At 37.8% G+C, this 20607-nt stretch overlaps 1 pseudogene; it reads right to left on the reverse strand.

Moving 5' to 3' along the window:
* Window positions 1-856: 856 nt before the first annotated feature.
* LOC126064084 (olfactory receptor 5W2-like) lies at window positions 857-7859 on the reverse strand (annotated as a pseudogene).
* Window positions 7860-20607: the final 12748 nt, after the last annotated feature.

Genomic DNA, 20607 nt, shown 5'->3' on the forward strand with positions numbered 1-20607 from the left:
TACGCAATGATTTAACAAAGCAAGTCACGGATAAAATGATGCCCTGAGGAGAGGGTGGTTTACGAACCAAGGCTAGGGGAATTTGCCCAGGCCTGAGATGGGGTGGGGAGGAGGGATGAAAGGAAGGAAGGGGCAAGTTAAGAATTATAGCGCAAGGGTGGGCTTCACCAAGGTCCTTCTTTTTGATCTTTTGTATCTAATAATTTGGGTCTTTATTTCCTCTAAAAAGACATAGTCACAGCTACCTCACGACCACTAATTGCCAATTCTCCTGTCTACAATACTTTCCTCTCCCCCCACTTTGCATCTCCTTTCATCGTTTAGATCAGAAACTACATGTGCCTGTTTCAACCAAGTTTTGCTCCTTGTCTTAGCAGATTAAGACATTTTACTTTGGATTAAGAGCACCTTGCTTTTTTGTTTCAGGAAGTTTTATAGTTCATTATGAATTATTTGAAATATGAGCTAATTAAAGTTCACCGTTTACAGTGGATTATAGAATTCATTAGTATAGTAACCACTGGATTGATCTTAAAATACAGAAAGTCAAGGGTATAGTAGATGTTAAATAAACAATCAGTAACTCCTAAAATAATTCAGTTAATGCATAAAAAATAAATTAGAACAAATAAAATTTTTATACACTAATAAAGAGACTGGAAACATTTGTAAAATTAGTGAGTGTTATATCTAAATTGAAGACACTTAACAAAGTATAGCATATTTAGGAAAGTACCTAATAAAGGGTACAGAAGAGGATTTGTACAAATACTGATTGTATTAAAGAATTAGAGACCACATTATACTCTACTTATAAGATTTGAAGAAAACTCCAACTTCTTACATGTGTAACTATTTAAAACAACATTTTGTTTTTTAGTTTTTCCAGAGCTTCTTTCACATCTTTATTTCTTAGGTTGTATACCAGGGGGTTTAACATGGGAATAACAAGGGTATAAAACAACGAGGTCATTTTGTCTTGATCTAGAGAGTAGGCAGAGCTTGGGTGGAAATACATAAAGAGCATAGTTCCCTGAAACATTGCAACAGCAGTTAAGTGAGAGGTGCAGGTGGAGAAAGCTTTGAACTTTCCCCCAGCAGAGCGGATCTTTAAGACTGAGAGGATGATGTAACGGTAAGAGACTAAAACCCCTGAAAGGGTACTCAGTTCAATGAAGCCAAAAACAGTGACTATCACTAACTCATTGACCTGTGTATCTGAACAAGATAGCAACAGTAGCGGAGGAACATCACAGAAGAAATGGTTAACTTCATTTGACCCACAGAAACATAAGTGGAAAGTTAACACGGTGTGTATCAAAGCATCCACCATGCCCACCAGGTAAATCCCATCCATGAGCACGGAGCACACCCTGCTGGACATGTCCACTGTATAGAGCAAGGGGTTGCTAATGGCCTTGTACCTGTCAAAGGCCATCACAGCCAGCAGGAGACACTCAGAATCTGTAAAGATACAAAATATGAAGAACTGCAGAGCACAGCCATAAAAATAAATTGATTTGTCTTTGGTTAAGAGGTCCACCAGCATCTTGGGCCCAACTGCTGTGGAATAGCAGAGGTCACAGAAGGAGAGGTGGCTGAGGAAAAAGTCATTGGTGTTTGAAGCTGGGAGTCCATTCTAATTAAAATGATCATCCCAAGATTTGCCACAAGAATAATGAGATAAACAACCAGAAAGAAGGTGAATATGGTCGCTTCGATCTCAGGGTTATTAGTAGTTCCCATGAGGCAGAATTCAGTCACGGAGGAGCAGTTTTCTCCATCCATTCTTCTTTGTTCTTATTTTAAATGGCTATAAAAGTGCTGAAGAAAATGATAGATCAGGGTTTAACTGTGGTAGACATCCACAAAATATTCTCTGTAATAAAGAGTACAGAAGACGATTTGTATAAATACTCATTGTATTAAAGAATTAGGGAACACTTTGTTTCTGTAAATTGTCTTCCTTGTTCTAGGAAACTAGTTCAGATAAACAACCCTGAAAAAGAGGCATTGTCATGTTATTGATAAAAATACAAAAAGTCTTGAATAGAAAGTTTAGAAACTTTGATTCCAAATCCATATGTCACTCTTGATATATGACAATTATATCTTATCTGAGGCAGTAGGTTTGAAAAAACCGAAAGCTCATTCCAGAATCCAAATGATATCAGAAACACACGACAGTCAGAGAGACACGGCCAGAAGATGCTGACCTAAACATTTGACATGGAAAAATAAATACTTGATTGCACAAAAAAAGTTTTTTGTACTCATCCAGAAACATAATTGATTTTAAGCTTCAGCAACTATGAATTGTCCTGCATATAATAAATGGAAATTAAAATGTCACTGTTTTGCTGCATGATGTCTTTAGTTTTACCCGAATAGCTGAACGTGAACAAAACATGTTTTATTTGACTTCTCTATCGCACTCCATCTCTTTGCCGACCATTTATAGTCCAGTTATATGACTGACCGGATCCCAAGGGATATGTGTGTTAATAAGATAGAGAAATGAAAAAAACATGGGAAATACAGAATTCAAAACACACATTTGCATCTCTTTGGATTTTTAAATTGAATTTTCAATAAAGATTGAAAATAGGAAGAGGAATAATAAATGTCTCATAAATATTAAGGGTTCATTTCCTTGTGTGAGTGTATGTGTGTCTGTGTTTGTGTCTGTGAATGTGTGTGAATCTCTCTGTTGGTATATAAAAATCGAATGTTGGTCTGATTTTTATATCTTTCTGTACTTAAGTATTACAGTGTGTGGTCCACATGATCTAGAATTTATACATATTGGTATGTTTAATGTGATTACTCAATTATAGTTAGAATAGTGCTAGAACAAATCTTAAATTCACATATATATTGATATCACTATCTAACAGGGGAAAATAAGAATTAATGTTTTATATATGAATTTTAGTTACAATATAAAGTAATGAAATATCTCCTTTACTTATACAAATGAAGTCAGGCAAATTCACACATCTTCCACCATAAGATATTATGGTTTGTCTGTTAGATTGCAGAGTTTATTTACGTAAATTAGTAGTTATAAAATGATTCATATACAAATTCCTCAAGATTTGGTTCCTCATTCCCCCCCCCCCCAATTTTTTTTCTATAGCCTTTTAATTTGCTGATTCAGAGTCCTACCTGAGATAAGCATGTCCTTCTCTTCTGATTTTGGGCAGGTGAACAATAGGCAGGTCACATTTTATTTTCACTTAGTGGCATTTGGGACTTAAACCTCTAAAGCCTCTGCCCTCATTTTTCTGTGTTGTATAAACATGTGATTAATTAGATTCCTTGTTCTGTATTTTTCCCCTGCGAATGCTACAAAAACTTTAGCAAAGACCCAAGCTTTCATACAAAGTGATCAATGTCCATTAACAGCCATTAAGTTTAATGCTGTGCCTTATGGTAATGTTGAATCTACACCATCCTCCAGTCAAATCACACAGGTAATGAAGCTCAGATCCTCTCTACTACATGATTTTCACATCTATCCCATTGTTCATCCTGTTTGTCTCCATTTCTGAAACAAACTTCCTCACTGCCCCATTTTGATATATGACACTCTTATAATGGTTATCCTTTATTTCCATTAATTAGTGTCTGATTCCTTTCCCCCAGCCACATGTCAACTGACCCCCAATCCAATGATTTTGTGATTGTATAACATTCATTACACGTAGTCCACTCTGTCTTGAATTATTATTATTATTTTCTATTTGTTTCTCTGGAAATTCTCACAGTCTCTGGAATAAGAATTTCCAAAAGTAATGGATCATTAAGTGTTTGCTCTTAAATATTTTCTGGTTGTTTTGTGGGTGAAGAACAAACAGTAGAAATAGACTCCAAGGGCTCTTTCTACTCTTATTGTTGAAAGGTATAAGTATGAAACTTTTTAAGAAAACATACATGTTTTGATGATGCTTTCCAGAAAATAAAAAAACTTAGTTTTGCTTATTTACTTCTCTCTTTCTCTCTAGCTATCTATCTACGTTGTTGTTGTTAGGTGCCCTTGAGCGGATTCTGACTTATAGCAAACCTATGAACAACAGAACGAAACACTGCCTGGTGTTATCCTCACAATCCTTGTTATGCTTGAGCCCATTCTTGCAGTCACTGTATCAATCCATCTGTCCTCAAAAGTCTTCCTCTTTTTTTATGATGCTGTACTTTACCAAGCATGATGCCTTTTCCAGGGACTGATTATTCCTGACAGCTGGAGCAAAGTATGTGAGACATAAGGTCAAACACACCTTAGTCTTCAAGGTGACATCTTTGTTTTTCAAAACTTTAGAGAGGTCCTTTGCAGCAGATTTGCCCAGTGCAACATGTCTTTTAATTTCTTGACTGCTGCTTCCATGGGTGTTGACTGTGAATGCAAGTTAAGGGAAATGCTTGACAACTTCAATCTTTTCTCCTTTTATCATAATTTTGCTTATTGATACAGTTGTGAGGATCTTTGTATTCTTCATGTTGAAGTGCAATCCATACTGAAGGTGATGATGGTCTTTGATATTCATTAGTAAGTGCTTCAAGTCCTCTTCACTTTCAGCCAGCAAGGTTGTGTCATCTGCATAATGCTGGTTATTAAGGAGCCTTTCTCCAATCCTGATGTCCCATTCTTCTTCTTACAGCTCATTTTCTCAGATGACTTCCTTAGCATACAGACTGAATAAACCAAAACCAAAAGTGTTGCTGTCAAGTCAATTCTGACTCCTAGTGACCCTATAGGACAGAGTAGAACTACCCCATAGTGTTTCCAAGAAGCTGCTGGTGGATTTAAACTACTGACTTTCTGGTTAGTGCTGAAGGTTTAAGCACTGCACCACTAGGGTTCCACTGGTTAAATAAGTATGGTGAAAGGATACAAACCTGATGTCCACATTTCTTGCCTTTAATCCATGAAGTACCCCTTGTTTTGTTCAAATGACTGCTTCTTGATCGATGTACAGGTTCCTTATCAGCACAATTAAGTGTTCTAGAATTCCCATCCTTCCCAATGTTATTCATAATTTATGATTCACACAGATGAATGCCTTTGCATAGTCAAGAAACCACAGGTAAACATCTTTCTGGTATTCTTTGCTCTTAACCAGGATCCATCTGGTATCATCTGTGATATCCCTGGTTCCATGGCTTTCTCTGAATCTGTATTGAATTTCTGACAGTTCCCTGTCAATGTACGGCTACAACAGCTTTTGAATCATCATCACCAAAATTTTACTTGCCTGTGACAGTAATGATATTGTTCAATAATTTCTGCATTTGGATGGATCACTTGTCTTTGGAAAAGGCATAAATATGAATCTCTTCCAGTCAGTTGGCCAGGTAGCTGTCTTCCAAATTTCTTGGCTTAGATGAGTGAGCACTTCCAGTGCAGCATCCAATTGTTGAAACATCTCAATTGTTATTCTGTCAATTCCTGGAGCCTTGTTTTTTTGCCAGTGTCTTCGGTGCAGCTTGGAATTCTTCCTTCAGGACCATCAGTTCCTGAACATATGCTACATCCTGAAATGGATGATGTCGACCAATTCTTTTCGGTATAGTGACTCTGTGTATTCCTTCCACCTTCTTTTGATGCTTGCTCTGTCATTTAATATTTCCCCCATGGAATCATTCAATAATGTAACTCGAGGCTTGGATTTTTTCTTCAGATCTTTCAGTTTTGGAAAATCTGAATGTGTTCTTCACTTTTAGTTTTCTATCTCTGGGTCTTTGCACATGTAATTATACTACTTTACTTTGTCTTCTCAATCTACCCTTGGGAATCTTCTGTTCACTCTTACTTTACCATTTCTTCCTTTTTGCTACTTGATATTCAAAAGCAAGTTTCAGAGTGTCTTCTAACATCCATTTTGGTCTTTTCTTTACTTCCTGTCTTTTTAATGATCTCTTGCTTTCTTCATGTATGATTCCCTTGATGTCATTCCACAGCTCATGTGGCAGTACCGTTCATGACGCAATTTCACTGGGACAGACAGTGAGGCACACAACCTACTCATGCCTCTGGAACCAGAGAAGAACAGCACTCTCAGAAAACCTAAGTACTTGTGTTTATTTAACTGTGTCCCCAGCCCCCAAACCAGCTTAGTAGCTGTAGATTTCCCTGGGCCAGAGATAGGTCCTGCTGTGTGCACTGAGCCATTATCCCAGCCTTGGAAAAAATAAATAATAAATTAATAATTTGGCAAAAAGATAATCTGCCAGCTCCATTAAGCTGGGGAGCTCAGGACAGAAGTGGCTCCTGCCAGGAATAAACAGTCCACAGATATTGAATAAGTTTCACCCCTGCATGGCCCTATGTGGGCCCATTTCAGATTAGACCCTTGTTGGCAGACTGCAATGATGTATGTGCTTGAGATCCGATTTCAACTGTTTCTGTTCTGAGATGGAGTGGTGGGTTTTTAATGTTTGACACTGATTTCCCTACTAAACAGGGTCTTCACCTACCCACATCAGGTGCCTGAGGACTGGTGGCTCCAGCCAAGTCACCAACCCACCCACAACAGAGGCCCAAAGATAAGTGGCGCTTCCCAATCCTTACAACCAAAAGCTTTGGGTGCCTATGGTCTGGCTGCAGAATCCATCCAACTGTGTGTTCTAGGGAGCAGGGATGTGCTTTCCTCACAGACACTCAGGGGACAGTAGTCAGCCCCCTGCCTTGTTCAGAACATGACTCCCTTCTGCAACCAGATACCTGTGCCTATGCCAAACACCCCTGCCCCTCTAAGACTGTAGAACAGAGCATGTACCACACACTTGGTGATCAACTACCTGGACACCTGAGATGAATCCATACTAGAAAAGTGAACAGACTCCTAATCTAATAAACTTGGTAACAGCTCTAGCCATTTGGTGACAGGACGTTACAGCTTCAAATGAGCAAATAATCAAGCTAACTCACTCAAGAACTCTACTTGGGCATACTAAAACAAAACAAAGCAGGAAGCCAACATAAATTAATACAATAACTTATAGATGGTTCACAGAAAACAGTCAATATCGAATCTCATAAAGGAGCAGACCACAATCTCTTCAACAAGCTCTCAAAACAAAGAATCAAGGAATTTTCTGGATGAAGATGTTTTCTAGAAATACCAGATATAGAATACAAAAGATTAATATACAGAACTCTTCAAGAGATCAGGAAGGAGATCAGGCAAAACATAGAACAAGCCAAGGAACACACAGATAAAGCAGTTAAAGAAACTAAGAAGGTTATTCAAGAACATAATGCAAAATGTAATAGACTACAGAAACCCATAGAAAGACAGCAATCAGAAAATTCAGAAGATTGACAATAAAATTACAGAATTAGACAACTCAATAGAAAGTCAGAGGAGCAGAATTGAGCAAGTAGAAGGCAAAATTCGTGAGACTGAGATTGAAGATAAAACACTTGACACCAATATATTTGAAGAAAAATAAGATAAAAAAATTAAAAATAAATGAAGACATCCTAAGAGTCATGTGGGACCCTATCAAGAGAAATAACCTACAAGTGATTGGAGTACCAGTACAGGGAGTGATAACAGAAAATACATACAGAATTGTTGAAAATTTGTTGGTAGAAAACTTCCCTGATATTGTGAAAGATGAGAAGATATCTATCCAACATGCTCACTGAACACCACATAAGGTAGATATCAAAAGAAAGGCACCAAGACATATTATAATCAAACTTCCCAAAACCAAAGATAAAGAGAGAATTTCAAGAGCAGCTAGAGATAAACAAAAAGTTCCCTTCAAAGGAGAGTCAATAAGAATAAATTCTGACTATTCGACAGAAACAATGCAGGCAAGAAGGCAATGGGATGACTTATATAACGCATTGAAGAAAAAAATTGCCATCCAAGAATCACACGTCTAGCAAAACTGTCTCTCAAATATGAAGGTGAAATTAGGTCATTTCTAGATAAACAGAAGTTTAAAAAATTTGTAAAAGCCAATCCTAAACTGCAAGAAATACTAAAGGTAGTTCTCTGGTTAGAAAATCAATAATATCAGATATCTGAGTTGGAATCAACTCGACGGCACTAGGTTGGGTTTTGGGACCCAAGACTAGAACACAGGAGAGCAAACAGATATCAACTCATATAAGGAAATCACAAAAATAAACCAAGATAAAAAAATGCTCAAAACAGGTAATCAGCGATGTCATTACATAAAAGATGACAACATTAAAACAATAAAGAGAGACTAAAAATGTAGCCATAGATCTTTCCTATGGAGAGAATGTCAGGGTGATATAAAGAAATAAAAGTTAGGTTTAAACTTAGAAAAATAGGGATAGATATTATGGTAACCAGAAAGGAGACTAACAATCCTACACATTAAAAAAAGAAAAAAAAAAAGGAAAGAAATACATAAAGAATCAGCAAAAACAAAATCAACCACAATGAAAAAGAAGAAAAGACAATACATAAACATAAACTACTCAGCACAAAAAAATAAGTGGATAAAAGAAACTGTCAACAAAACACAAAAAAAGACAACAAAATGACATACCTGTCCATAATTACTCCAAACGTCAATGGACTAAATGCACCAATAAAGAGACAGAGAGTGGTAGAGAGGATTAAAATAAATGACCCATCTATATGCTGCCTGTAAGAGATACAACTTAGACTAAAATGCACAAACAACTAAAACTCAAAGGATGGAAAAAAAGATATCAAACAACAATCAAAAAAAGTAGGAGTGGCATTATTAATTTCTGACAAAATAGACTTTACAGTTATATCCATCAGAAAGGATAAGGAGGGACACTACATAATGATTAAAGGGACAATAATACAAGGAGGATATAACCATATTAAATATGCACCCAATGGCAGGGCTTAAAGATACATAAAAGAAACTCTAAGAGAATTGAAAAGTGAGATAGCTCCACAATAATAGTAGGAGACTTCAACACACCACTTTCAATTAAGGACAGGACATTCAGAAAGAAGCTCAATAAAGAAACAACAACAACAACACACACACACACAAAAAAAAAACGAACCCATTGCTGTCAAGTTGATTCCAACTCATAGTGACCCTATAGGACAGAGTAGACTGCCCCATACTTTTTCCAAGGAGTGCCTGGTGGATTTGAACTGCTGACCTTTTTGATTAGCAGCCATAGCTCTTAACCACTGTGCTACCAGGGTTTCCAATAAAGGCACAGTTTTAAATGCCACAATCAACCAACTTGACTTCACAGACATACACAGAACACTCCACCCAACAGCAGACAAATATACTTTCTTTTCCAATGCACCTAGAGCATTCTCTAGAAGAGACTGCATATTAGGTAGCGTTAACAGGATCCAAGATGTTGAAATATTACAAAGCATCTTCTCTGGCCATAAAGCCATAAAAGTAGAAATCAGTAACAGAAAAGGCAGGGGAAAGAAATCAAACACTTGGAAACTGAACAACACCCTATTCAACGATGACTGGGTTAAAGAAGAAATTAAGGATGGAATAAAGAAATTCGTAGAATCCAATGAGATTGGAATGCTTCCAATCAGAACCTCTGGGACACCGCAAAAGCAGTGCTCAGAGGTCAATTTATAGCAATAAATGCACACATCCAAAAGAAGAAAAAAGGTCCAAAATCAAAGAATTGCCCCTACCAGTTGAACAGATAGAAAGAGAGCAACAAAAGAAACCCTCAGGCACCAGAAGAAAGCCAAAACCAAAAACCAAACCCACTGCCATCAAGTCGATTCTGACTCATAGTAACCCTAGAGGACAGAGTAGAACTGCCCCGTAGAGTTTCCAAGGAGCGCCTGGCAGGTTTGAACTGCCAACCTCTTGGTTAGCAGCCGTGTACTTAACCACTATGCCACCAGGGTTTCCCCGAAGAAAGGAAATAATAAAATTTAGAGCAGAATTAAATGAAATAGACAACAGAAAAACAATTGAAAGAGTTAATAAGACCAAAAGCTGGGTCTTTGACAAAATTGATAAACCATTGGCCAAACAAAAGAAAAACAGGAGAGGAAACAAATAACCCAAATAAGAAATGAGATGGGTGATATTGCAACAGACTCAACTGAAATTAAAAAAGAATCATATCAGATTACTATGAAAAATTGTATTCTAATTTGAAAACCTAGAAGAAATGAGTGAATTTCTAGAAACACACTACCTACTTAAACTAACACAAATAGGGGTAGAACAACTAAATAAACCCATAATAAAAGAAGAAATTGAAAAGGTAATTTAAAAACTCCCAACAACAAAAAAAAAGGCCTGGCCCAGGCGGCTTCACTGCAGAGCTCTACCAAACTTTCAGAGAAGAGTTAACACCACTACTAAAGGCATTTCAGAGCATAGAAAAGGATGGAATACTCCCAAAGTCATTCTATGAAGCCAGCAAATCCTTGATATCAAAACCAGGTAAAGACAACAAAAAAGAGAAAATTGCATACCTAAATCCCTCACGAACTTAGATGCAAAAATCCTCAAAGAAATTGAAGCCAATAGAATTCAACAATGTACCAAAAAAAAAAAAAAAAAAAAAATCATTCGCCAGAACTAAGTTGAATTCACACCGGATATGCAGGGATGGTTCAACATTAGATAAACAAACAATGTAATCTATCATGTAAATAAAACCAAAGATAGGAACCACACGATCTGATCAACTGATTCAGAAAAGGCATTTGACAAAGTCCAACACCTATTCGTGATAAATACTCTCAGCAAAATAAGAATAGAAGGAAAATACCTCAACGTAATAAATGCATTTATACAAAGCCAACAGCCAACATCATCCTAAGCGGAGAGGGTCTGAAAACATTCCTCTTGAGAACGGGAGCCAGACAAGGATGCCCTTTATCACCACTCTTATTCAGCTGGAGGTCCTAGCCAGAGCAATTAGGCTAGAAAAAGAAATAAAGGCCATCCAGATTGGTAAGGAAGAAGTAAAAGTATCTCTATTTGCAGATGATGTGAGCCTACACACAGAAAACCCTAAAGGATCCTCAAGAAAATTACTGTAATTTTGTAGTTAGACCCTGTAATAGAGAAGCTTATTTAAGTGAATAGTTCAAGCATTGAATACAGCCCACACTTATTTCCTAATATTCTTATCTTCCCATCTACTTTGTTTTCCAAGATTATACTGATTAAAAAAAAAAAAAACTTAAATGATTTCTAGGCAACCATGATTCATTACTTCTGGCTCACCACTCCCTATATAACCATTGTCTTTTAATTTCATAATATACTCTAAAACATGCACACATTCTCACACCACACATGCCCTTACACACGTGCACACACACACTCTCTCTTTAGCCACATGCAAAAGCTAAACAGTTGCTTAAAGGGGAAAAAGCTAACCAAAATCTCACTACCTAGGGGTAATCATGTTTTGTTTTATAACCGACCAGATTTAAAAATTTTAAGGAAAAATGACTTCAGTATAAATACACTTTATATTCAGAGAAGTATTATGAATAATATTGTATTTATTTTTATTCATGTACGTTGATTTATTTAATCTATCCTATGATAATGACCATTTGGTGTACAAACAATTCTTCAAGAAAAAAAAAAAAAGATTTTACTGGAATTTAAATCTGTATCTAAACAGCTTCCCTGGTGTCACCAGTGTCCTTAGTATACTACTATGTAAGGAACTGTTCACCTATAAACTTCTTACTTCGCAAAATAGTTGTCTGACACTGAAGCATAGCTATTATGCAAGAAGAAGTTCAATGCATGAAACTGGCCCCAAAGACAACCAGAGCCACTCAGGCTCCACGGTGCTGCAAACAAGGCTAGCAGAGGGAGACTGGGGGTTTATAAGGACGTCGCTGTTCTTATCAGGGCAGCACATTTTTAATAACATAAAAGATATTTAGTGAAATAATCTATGAAAGCTGTATGATTGATTAATTTACAAACATCCTGTGAAAACTTATAGTGTACAATAAATTGCTGGACATTTAAAAAATAATAGATGTTCTGTTTCTTATTATCTCATAGTGAGTAGACTGTGACATACTTTCTGAGGTACAATAGCTAAATAGAAAAGTCTCAAGTAATAAATTGTACAGCAAATGAAATTTTAGAAATGAAAACATCCCTGCAGCCAGAATACAGACCAAAAACAGAACATTATCAGCTTTTTGGAGACTGTCCACAGGCCCCACAACAAATTGCCTTCCAATATAATAGATTCGTTTTATATGTTTTTGAGCTATTTAGAAGTGAAATCTTACAGTTTTTACACTGCTGTTTCTTCTGCTCAGCAATATTTGTGAAATTTTTCCGTGTTATTGCAGCTGGCAGTAGATCATTCATTCTCATTGCTGAGCAGTATTTTTTTAAATTATTTTTATTGTGCTTTAAGTGAAAGTTTACAAATCAAGTCAGTCTCATACAAAAATTTATATACACCTTGCTGTATACTTCTAGTTGTTCTCCCCCTAATGAAACAACACACTCCTTCTCTCCACCTTCTATTTCCATGTGCGTTCAGCCAGCTTCTGTCCCCCTTGGCTTTCACCTCTCCCCTCCAGACAGGAGATGTCCACATAGTCTCTCGTGTCTACTTCATCCAAGAGACTTACTCCTCACCAGTATCATTTTCTGTCTTATAGTCCAGTCCAATCCCTGTCTGAAGAGTTGGCTTTGGGAATGATTCTGGTCTTGGGCTAACAGAAGGCCTGGGGACCATGACTTCCAGAGTCCTTCTAGTCTCAGTCAGACCATTAAGTCTGGTCTTTTAATGAGAATTTGAGGTCTGCATCCCACTGTTTTCCTGCTCCTTCAGGGATTCTCTGTTGTGTTTCCTGTCACAGCAGTCATCAGTTGTAGCCAGGCATCGTCTAGTTCTTCTGGTCTCAGGCTGATGAAGTCTGTGATTGATGTGGCCTTATCTGTCTCCTGGGCTCATCATTCCCTTGTGTCTTTGGTGTTCTTCATTCTCCTGTGCTCCATGTGGGCTGAGAGCAAATGACACATCTTAGGTGGCTGCTTGCTAGCATTTAAGACACCAGAAGCCACTCTCCAAAGTGGTATGCAGAAAGTTTTATTAATAGATTTTATTGTGCCAGTTGAACTTGATGTTCCCTGAAACCATTGTTCCCAAGCCCCTGCCTCTGTTATACTGGCCTTGGAAGCATTAGGTTTGTTCAGGAAACTTCTTTACTTTTGCTTTAGTCCAGTTTTGCTGACCTCTCCTGTATTGTGTGTTGTCTTTCCTTTCACTTAAATTAGTTCTTATGTACTATCTAATTAGTGAAACCCCATCTCCCTGCCTTCCTCCCTCCCCCGTATCATAATAACCATCAAAGAATATTTTCTTCTCTGTTTAAACTGTTTCCTGAGTTCTTATAATAGTGGTCTCATACAACATTTGTCCTTTTTTCAACTGACTAATTTCACGCAGCATAATGCCTTCCAGATTCCTCCATGTTATGAGATGTTTCACAGATTCATTGCTGTTCTTTATCGATGCCTAGTATTCCATCGTGTAAATATACCATAATTTTTTTATCCATTCATCCTTTGATGAGCACTTTGGCTGCTTCCATTTTTTGCTATTATAAACAGTGTTGCAATAAACATGGGCGCACATGTACTTCTTCGTGTAAAAGCTCTTATTTCTCTGGGATATATTCTGAGGAGTGGGATTGCTGGATAGTATGGTAGTTCTATTTCTAGCTTTTAAGAAAGCGCCAAATCAATTTCCGAAGTGGTTGTACCATTTTACGTTCCCACCAGCAGTGTGTAAGTGTTCCAGTTTCTCCACAACTGCTCCAACATTTACTATTTTGTGTTTTCTGGATTAATACCAGCCTTGTTGGAGTGAGATAGACTCCCATTGTACTTTTGATTTGCATTTTTCTCATGGCTAATGATCGTGACCATATCCTCATGTGTCTGTTAGCTACCTGAATGTCTTCTTTAGTGATGTGCCTGTACTTATTCTTTGGCCCTTTTTTTAATCGGGTTATTTGTCTTTTTGTTGTTGAATTTTTGCAATAACATGTAGATTTTAGAGATCAGCTGCTGTTCAGAAATGTCATAGCTGAAAATTTTTCCCAAAATGTAGGTAATATTTTTACCCTTTTGGTGAAGTCTTTGGATGAGCATAAGAGTTTGACTTTTAAAGGAGCTCCCAGTCATCTAATTTCTCTTCTGGTGTTTGTACATTTCTAGTAATGTTTTGTACACAGTTTATGCCACATATTAGGGCAAACTGGGAAGAAGGATCTGACAGTTTACTTCTGAAAAGCATTAGCCAGTGAAAACCTTATGAATAGCAGTAAAATAGTGTCTGATATAGTGCTGGAAGATGAGCCCCTAAGGTTGGAAGGCACTCAAAAGATGACTGGGCAAGAGCTGCCTCCTCAAAGTAGAGTCGACCTTAATGATGTGGATGGAGTAAGGCTTTTGGGACCTTCATTTGCTGATGTGGCAAGACTCAAAATGAGAAGAAACAGCAGCAAACATCCATTAATAATCGGAACTTGGAATGTATGAGGTAAGAATCTAAGATAATTGGAAATCATCAAAAATGAAATGGAACACATAAACATCAATATCCTAGCCAGCAGTGAGCTGAAATGGACTGCTACAGGCCATTTTGAATAGGGCAATCATGTAGTCTATACGCTGGGAATGACAGCTTGAAGAGGAATGGTGTTGCATTCATCATCAAAAAGAACTTTTCAAGATTGATCCTGAAGTACAACGCTGTCAGTGATAGGATGATATCCATATGCCTACCAGTTAATATGACTGTTATTCAAATTTATGCACCAACCACTAGGGCCAAAGATGAAGAAAAATAAGATTTTTATCAGTGGGTGCAGTCTGAAATTGATCAAACATGCTATCAAGATTCATTGATATTTACTGGCCATTGGAAAGCATAAGTTGGAAACAAAGAAGAAGGATCAGTAGTTGGAAAATACGGCCTTGGTGATAGAAACAATGCCAGAGACAGAATGATAGAATATTGCAAGACCAATGACTTCTTCATTGCAAATACCTTCTTTCACCAACATAAATGGTGCCTATACCTCACCAGATGGAACACACAGTAATCAAATTGACTACATCTGTGGAAAGAGGCAATGGAAAAGCTCAATATCATCAGTCAGAACAAGGCCAGGGGCTGACTGTGGATCAGACCATCAATTACTCCTTTGCAAGTTCAAGCTGAAAATGCAGAAAATCAGAACAAGTCCACAAGAGCCAAAACATGACCTTGAGTACATCCCAGCTGAATTTAGAGACCATCTGAAAAATAGATTTGATGCATTGAACGCTAGTAACCGAAGACCAGATGAGTTGTGGAATGACATCAAGGACATCATCTGTGAAGAAAGCAAGAGGTCATTGAAAAGAAAGGAAAGAAAGAAAAGACCAGGATTATGTCAGAGGACATTCTGAAACTTGCTCTCGAACATTGAGCAACTAAAGCAAAAGGAAGAATTGATGAAGGAAAAGAACTGAACAGAAGATTTCAAAGGGCGTCTTGAGAAGACAAAGTAAAGTATTATGATGAAATATGCAAAGAGCTGGAGATGGAAAACCACAAGGGAAGAACACGCTTGGTGTTTCTCAAGCTCAAAGAACTGAAGAAAAAATTCAAGCCTCGAGTTGAAAAAGTGAAGGATTCTATGCGGAAAATATTAAACCATGCAGGAACCATCAAAAGAAGATGGAAGAAATACACAGACTCATTATACCAAAAAGATTTAGTCGATGTTCAACTATTTCAAGAGATGGCATATGATCAATAACCAATGGCACTGAATGAAGAAGTCCAAGCTTCTCTGAAGGCATTGGTGAAAAACAAGGCTCCAGGAATTGATGGAATATCAATTGAGATGTTTCAAGAAACAGATGAGCTCTAGAGGTGTTCACTTGTCTATGCCAAGAAATATGGAAGACAGCTTCCTGGCCAACTGACTGGAAGAGATCTATATTTATGCCTATTCCCAAGAAAGGTGATCCGACCAAATGTGGAAATTAGAGAACAATATCACTAATATCACAAGCAAGCAAAATTCTGCTGAAGATCATTCAAAAATGGCTGCAGCAGTATATTGACAGAAAACTGCAAGAAATTTAGGCTGGTTTCAGTAGAGGATGTGAAACCAGGGATATCATTGCTGATGTCAGATGGATCCTGGCTGAAAGCAGAGAATACCAGAAGGATGTTTACCTGTGTTTTATTGACTATGCGAACACATTCGACTGTGTGGATCGTAACAAATTATGGATAACATTACAATGAATGGGAATTCCAGAACATTTAAGTGTGCTCATGAGGAACCTTTACATGGATCAAGAGGCAGTTGTTCGGACAGAACAAGGGGATACTGATTGGTTTAAAGTCAGGAAAGTTGCCCATCAGGGTTGTATTCTTTCACCATACCTATTCAATCTTTACGCTGAGCAAATAATTGGAGAAGCTGGACTATATGAAGGAGAACAGGTCATTAGTACTGGAGGAAGAATCAGTAACAATCTGCTTTATGCAGATGACACAGCCTTGCTTGCTGAAAGTGAAGAAGACTTGAAGCACTTACTAATGAAGATCAAAGACCACAGCCTTCAGTATGGATTACACCTCAACATAAAGAAAACAAAAACCCTCACAACTGGACTAATGAGCAACATCATGATAAACGGAGAAAAGATTGAAGTTGTCAAGGATTTCATTTTACTTGGATCCACAATCAACAGCCATGGAAGCAGCAGTCAAGAAATCAAAGGATGCATTGCATTGGGCAAATCTGCTGCAAAGGATGTCTTTAAAGTGTTGAAGAGCAAAGATGTCACCTTGAAGAGTAAGGTGTGCCTGACCTAAAGAATGGTATTTTCAATCGCATCATAAATGAGTGTGAAAGCTGAACAATGAATAAGGAAGACCGAAAAAGAATTGATGCCTTTGAATTATGGTGTTGGTGAATAATATTAAACATACCATGGACTGCCAAAAGAATGAACAAATTGTGTTAGAAGAAGTACAACCAGAATGCTCCTTAGAAGCAAGGGTGGCGAGACTGCATCTTACATACTTTGGACATGTTGTCAGGAGGGATCATTCCCTGGAGAAGGACATCATGCCTGGCAGAGTACAAGGTCAGCAGAAAGAGGAAGACCCTCAACGAGGTGAATTGACACAGTGGCTGCAACGATGAGCTCAAACATAACAACGAATGTAACAATGGCTCAGGACCAGGCAGTGCTTCCTTCTGTTGTGCATAGGGTTGCTATGAGTCAGAACTGACTCGACGGCACCTAGGAACAACAACTGTGTTGTCCGTATTTTTTCTTTTGTGATTTTTATTGTTTAAGATTTTATTTTTAGGTGTTTGATCCATTTTGAGTTGTTTTTTTTTCATGGTGTGAGGTATGGGTCTTTTTTCATTTTTTTTGCAGATGGATATGCAGTTATGCCAGCACCATTTTTTAAAGACACTGTCTTTTTCTCATTTAACAGATTTTGGACCATTGGGCTCATATGTGGATGGTTTTATGTCTGGATTCTCAATTCTGTTCCACTGGTCTATGTACCTGTTGTACCAGTACCAGGTTCTTTTGACTACTCTGGCGGTATAATATGCTCTAAGATCAGGCAGTGTGAGGCCTCCCACTTTGTTCTTTTTCAGTAATGCTTTACTTATACGGGGCCTCTTTCTCTTCCATATGAAGTTGGTGATTTGTTCTCCATCTCATTAAAAATTGTTGCTTGCATTTGGATAGGATTTCACTGTATCTATAGATCGCTTTGGGCGGAATAGACATTTTTACAATGTTGAGTCTTCCTATCCACAAGCAAGGTATGTTTTTCCACTTATGTATGTCTCTTTTGGTTTCTTGCCATACTCTTATAGTTTTCTTTGTATAGGTATTTTAAATCTCCAGTTCGATTTATTCCTAAGTATTTTATCTTCTTATGGGCTATTGTAAATCGTATTGATTTGGTGATTTCCTCTTCAATGCCCTCTTTGTTGGTGTAGAAGAATGCAACTGATTTATGTATGTTTAGCTTGTATCCTGATTTTCCACTGAACATTTCTGTTAGTTCCAGTAGTTTTCTTGAGGATTCTTTATGTTTTTTCCGTGTATAAGATCATGTCATCTGCAAACAGAGATACTTTTCTTTGCCAATTTGGATGCCTTTTTTCTTTATCTAGCCTACTTACTCTGGCTAGGACTTCCAGCATAATGCTGAAAAAGTGTGGTGATAAAGGGTGTCCTTGTCTGGTTCCTGTTTTGAAGGGGAATGCTTTCAGGCTCTCTTCCTTTAGTATGATGTTGGATGTTGGCTTTGTGTAAATGCCCTTTATAATGTTGAGGAATTTTCCTTCTATTCCTATTTTGCTGAAAGTTTTTACAATGAATGTGTGTTGGCCTTTGTCAAATGCCTTTTCTGAATCAATTGATAAGATCCTGTGGTTCTTGTCTTTTGTTTTATTTATGTGATAGATTATATTGATTGTTTTTCTAATGTTGAACCAACCCTGTATACCTGGTATGAATCCCACTTAGTCATGGCGAATTATATATATATATATATATTTTTTTTATTAACTTTTATTGAGCTTCAAGTGAACGTTTACAAATCAAGTCAGTCTGTTACATATTATTTTTTATTAACTTTTATTGAGCTTCAAGTGAACGTTTACAAATCAAGTCAGTCTGTCACATATAAGTTAATGTACGTGTTACTCCTTACTTCCACTTGCTCTCCCTCTAATGAGTCAGCCCTTCCAGTCTCTCCTTTCGTGAAAACTTTGGCAGCCTCCAACTCTCTCTATCCTCCCATCCCCCCTCCAGACAGGAGATGCCAACACAGTCTCAAGTGTCCACCTGATATAATTAGCTCACTCTTCATCAGCATCTCTCTCCCACCCACTGTCCAGTCCCTTTCATGTCTGATGAATTGTCTTTGGGGATGGTTCCCATCCTGTGCCAACAGAAGGTTTGGGGATCATGACCACCGGGATTCCGCTAGTCACATCCAGACCATTATGTATGGTCTTTTTATGAGAATTTGGGGTCTGCATCCTACTGATCTCCTGCTCCCTCAGGGGTTCTCTGTTGTGCTCCCTGTGAGGGCAGTCATCGATTGTGGCCGGGCACCAACTCGTTCTTCTGGTCTCAGGATGATGTAGGTCTCTGGTTCATGTGGCCCTCTCTGTCTCTTGGGCTCTTAGTTGTCATGTGACCTTGGTGTTCTTCATTCTCCTTTGCTCCAGGTGGGTTGAGACCAATCGATGCATCTTAGATGGCAGCTTGTTAGCTTTTAAGACCCCAGATGCCACATTTCAAAGTGGGATGCAGAATGTTTTCATAATAGAATTATTTTGCCAATTGACTTAGAAGTCCCCTTAAACCATGGTTCCCAAACCCCCGCCCTTGCTCCGCTGACCTTTGAAGTATTCAGTTTATCCTGGAAACTTCTTTGCTTTTGGTCCAGTCCAGTCCAGTTGAGCTGACCTTCCATGTATTGAGTGTTGTCCTTCCCTTCACCTAAAGCAGTTCTTTTCAGCTAATTAATCAGTAAAAAACCCTCTCCCTCCCTCCCTCCCTCCCCCCCTCAAAACCACGAAAGTATGTGTTCTTCTCAGTTTATATTATTTCTCAAGATCTTATAATAGTGGTCTTATACAATATTTGTCCTTTTGCCTCTGACTCATTTCACTCAGCATAATGCCTTCCAGGTCCCTCCATGTTATGAAATGTTTCACAGATTCGTCACTGTTCTTTATCGATGTGTAGTATTCCATTGTGTGAATATACCACAATTTATTTACCCATTCATCCGTTGATGGACACCTTGGTTGCTTCCAGCTTTTTGCTATTGTAAACAGAGCTGCAATAAACATGGGTGTGCATATATCTGTTTGTGTGAAGGCTCTTATTTCTCTAGGGTATATTCCGAGGAGTGGGATTTCTGGGTTGTATGGTAGTTCTATTTCTAACTGTTTAAGATAACGCCAGATAGATTTCCAAAGTGGTTGTACCATTTGACATTCCCACCAGCAGTGTATAAGAGTTCCAATCTCTCCGCAGCCTCTCCAACATTTATTATTTTGTGTTTTTTGAATTAATGCCAGCCTAGTTGGTGTGAGATGGAATCTCATCGTAGTTTTAATTTACATTTCTCTAATGGCTAATGATCGGGAGCATTTTCTCACTTATCTGTTGGCTGCCTGAATATCTTCTTTAGAGAAATGTGTGTTCATATCCTTTGCCCACTTCTTGATTGGGTTGTTTGTCTTTTTGTGGTTGAGTTTTGACAGGATCATGTAGATTTTAGAGATCAGGCACTGGTCTGAGATATCATAGCTGAAAATTCTTTCCCAGTCTGTAGGTGGTCTTTTGACTCTTTTGGTGAAGTCTTTAGATGAGCATAGGTGTTTGATTTTTAGGAGCTCCCAGTTATCTGGTTTCTCTTCATCATTTTTGGTAATGTTTTGTATTCTGTTTATGCCTTGTATTAGGGCTCCTAAGGTTGTCCCTATTTTTTCTTCCATGCTCTTTATCGTTTTAGTCTTTATGTTTAGGTCTTTGATCCACTTGGAGTTAGTTTTTGTGCATGGT

Source organism: Elephas maximus, chromosome 20 (genome assembly GCF_024166365.1).
Source record: "Elephas maximus indicus isolate mEleMax1 chromosome 20, mEleMax1 primary haplotype, whole genome shotgun sequence".
Classification (NCBI taxonomy): Eukaryota; Metazoa; Chordata; class Mammalia; order Proboscidea; family Elephantidae; genus Elephas; species Elephas maximus.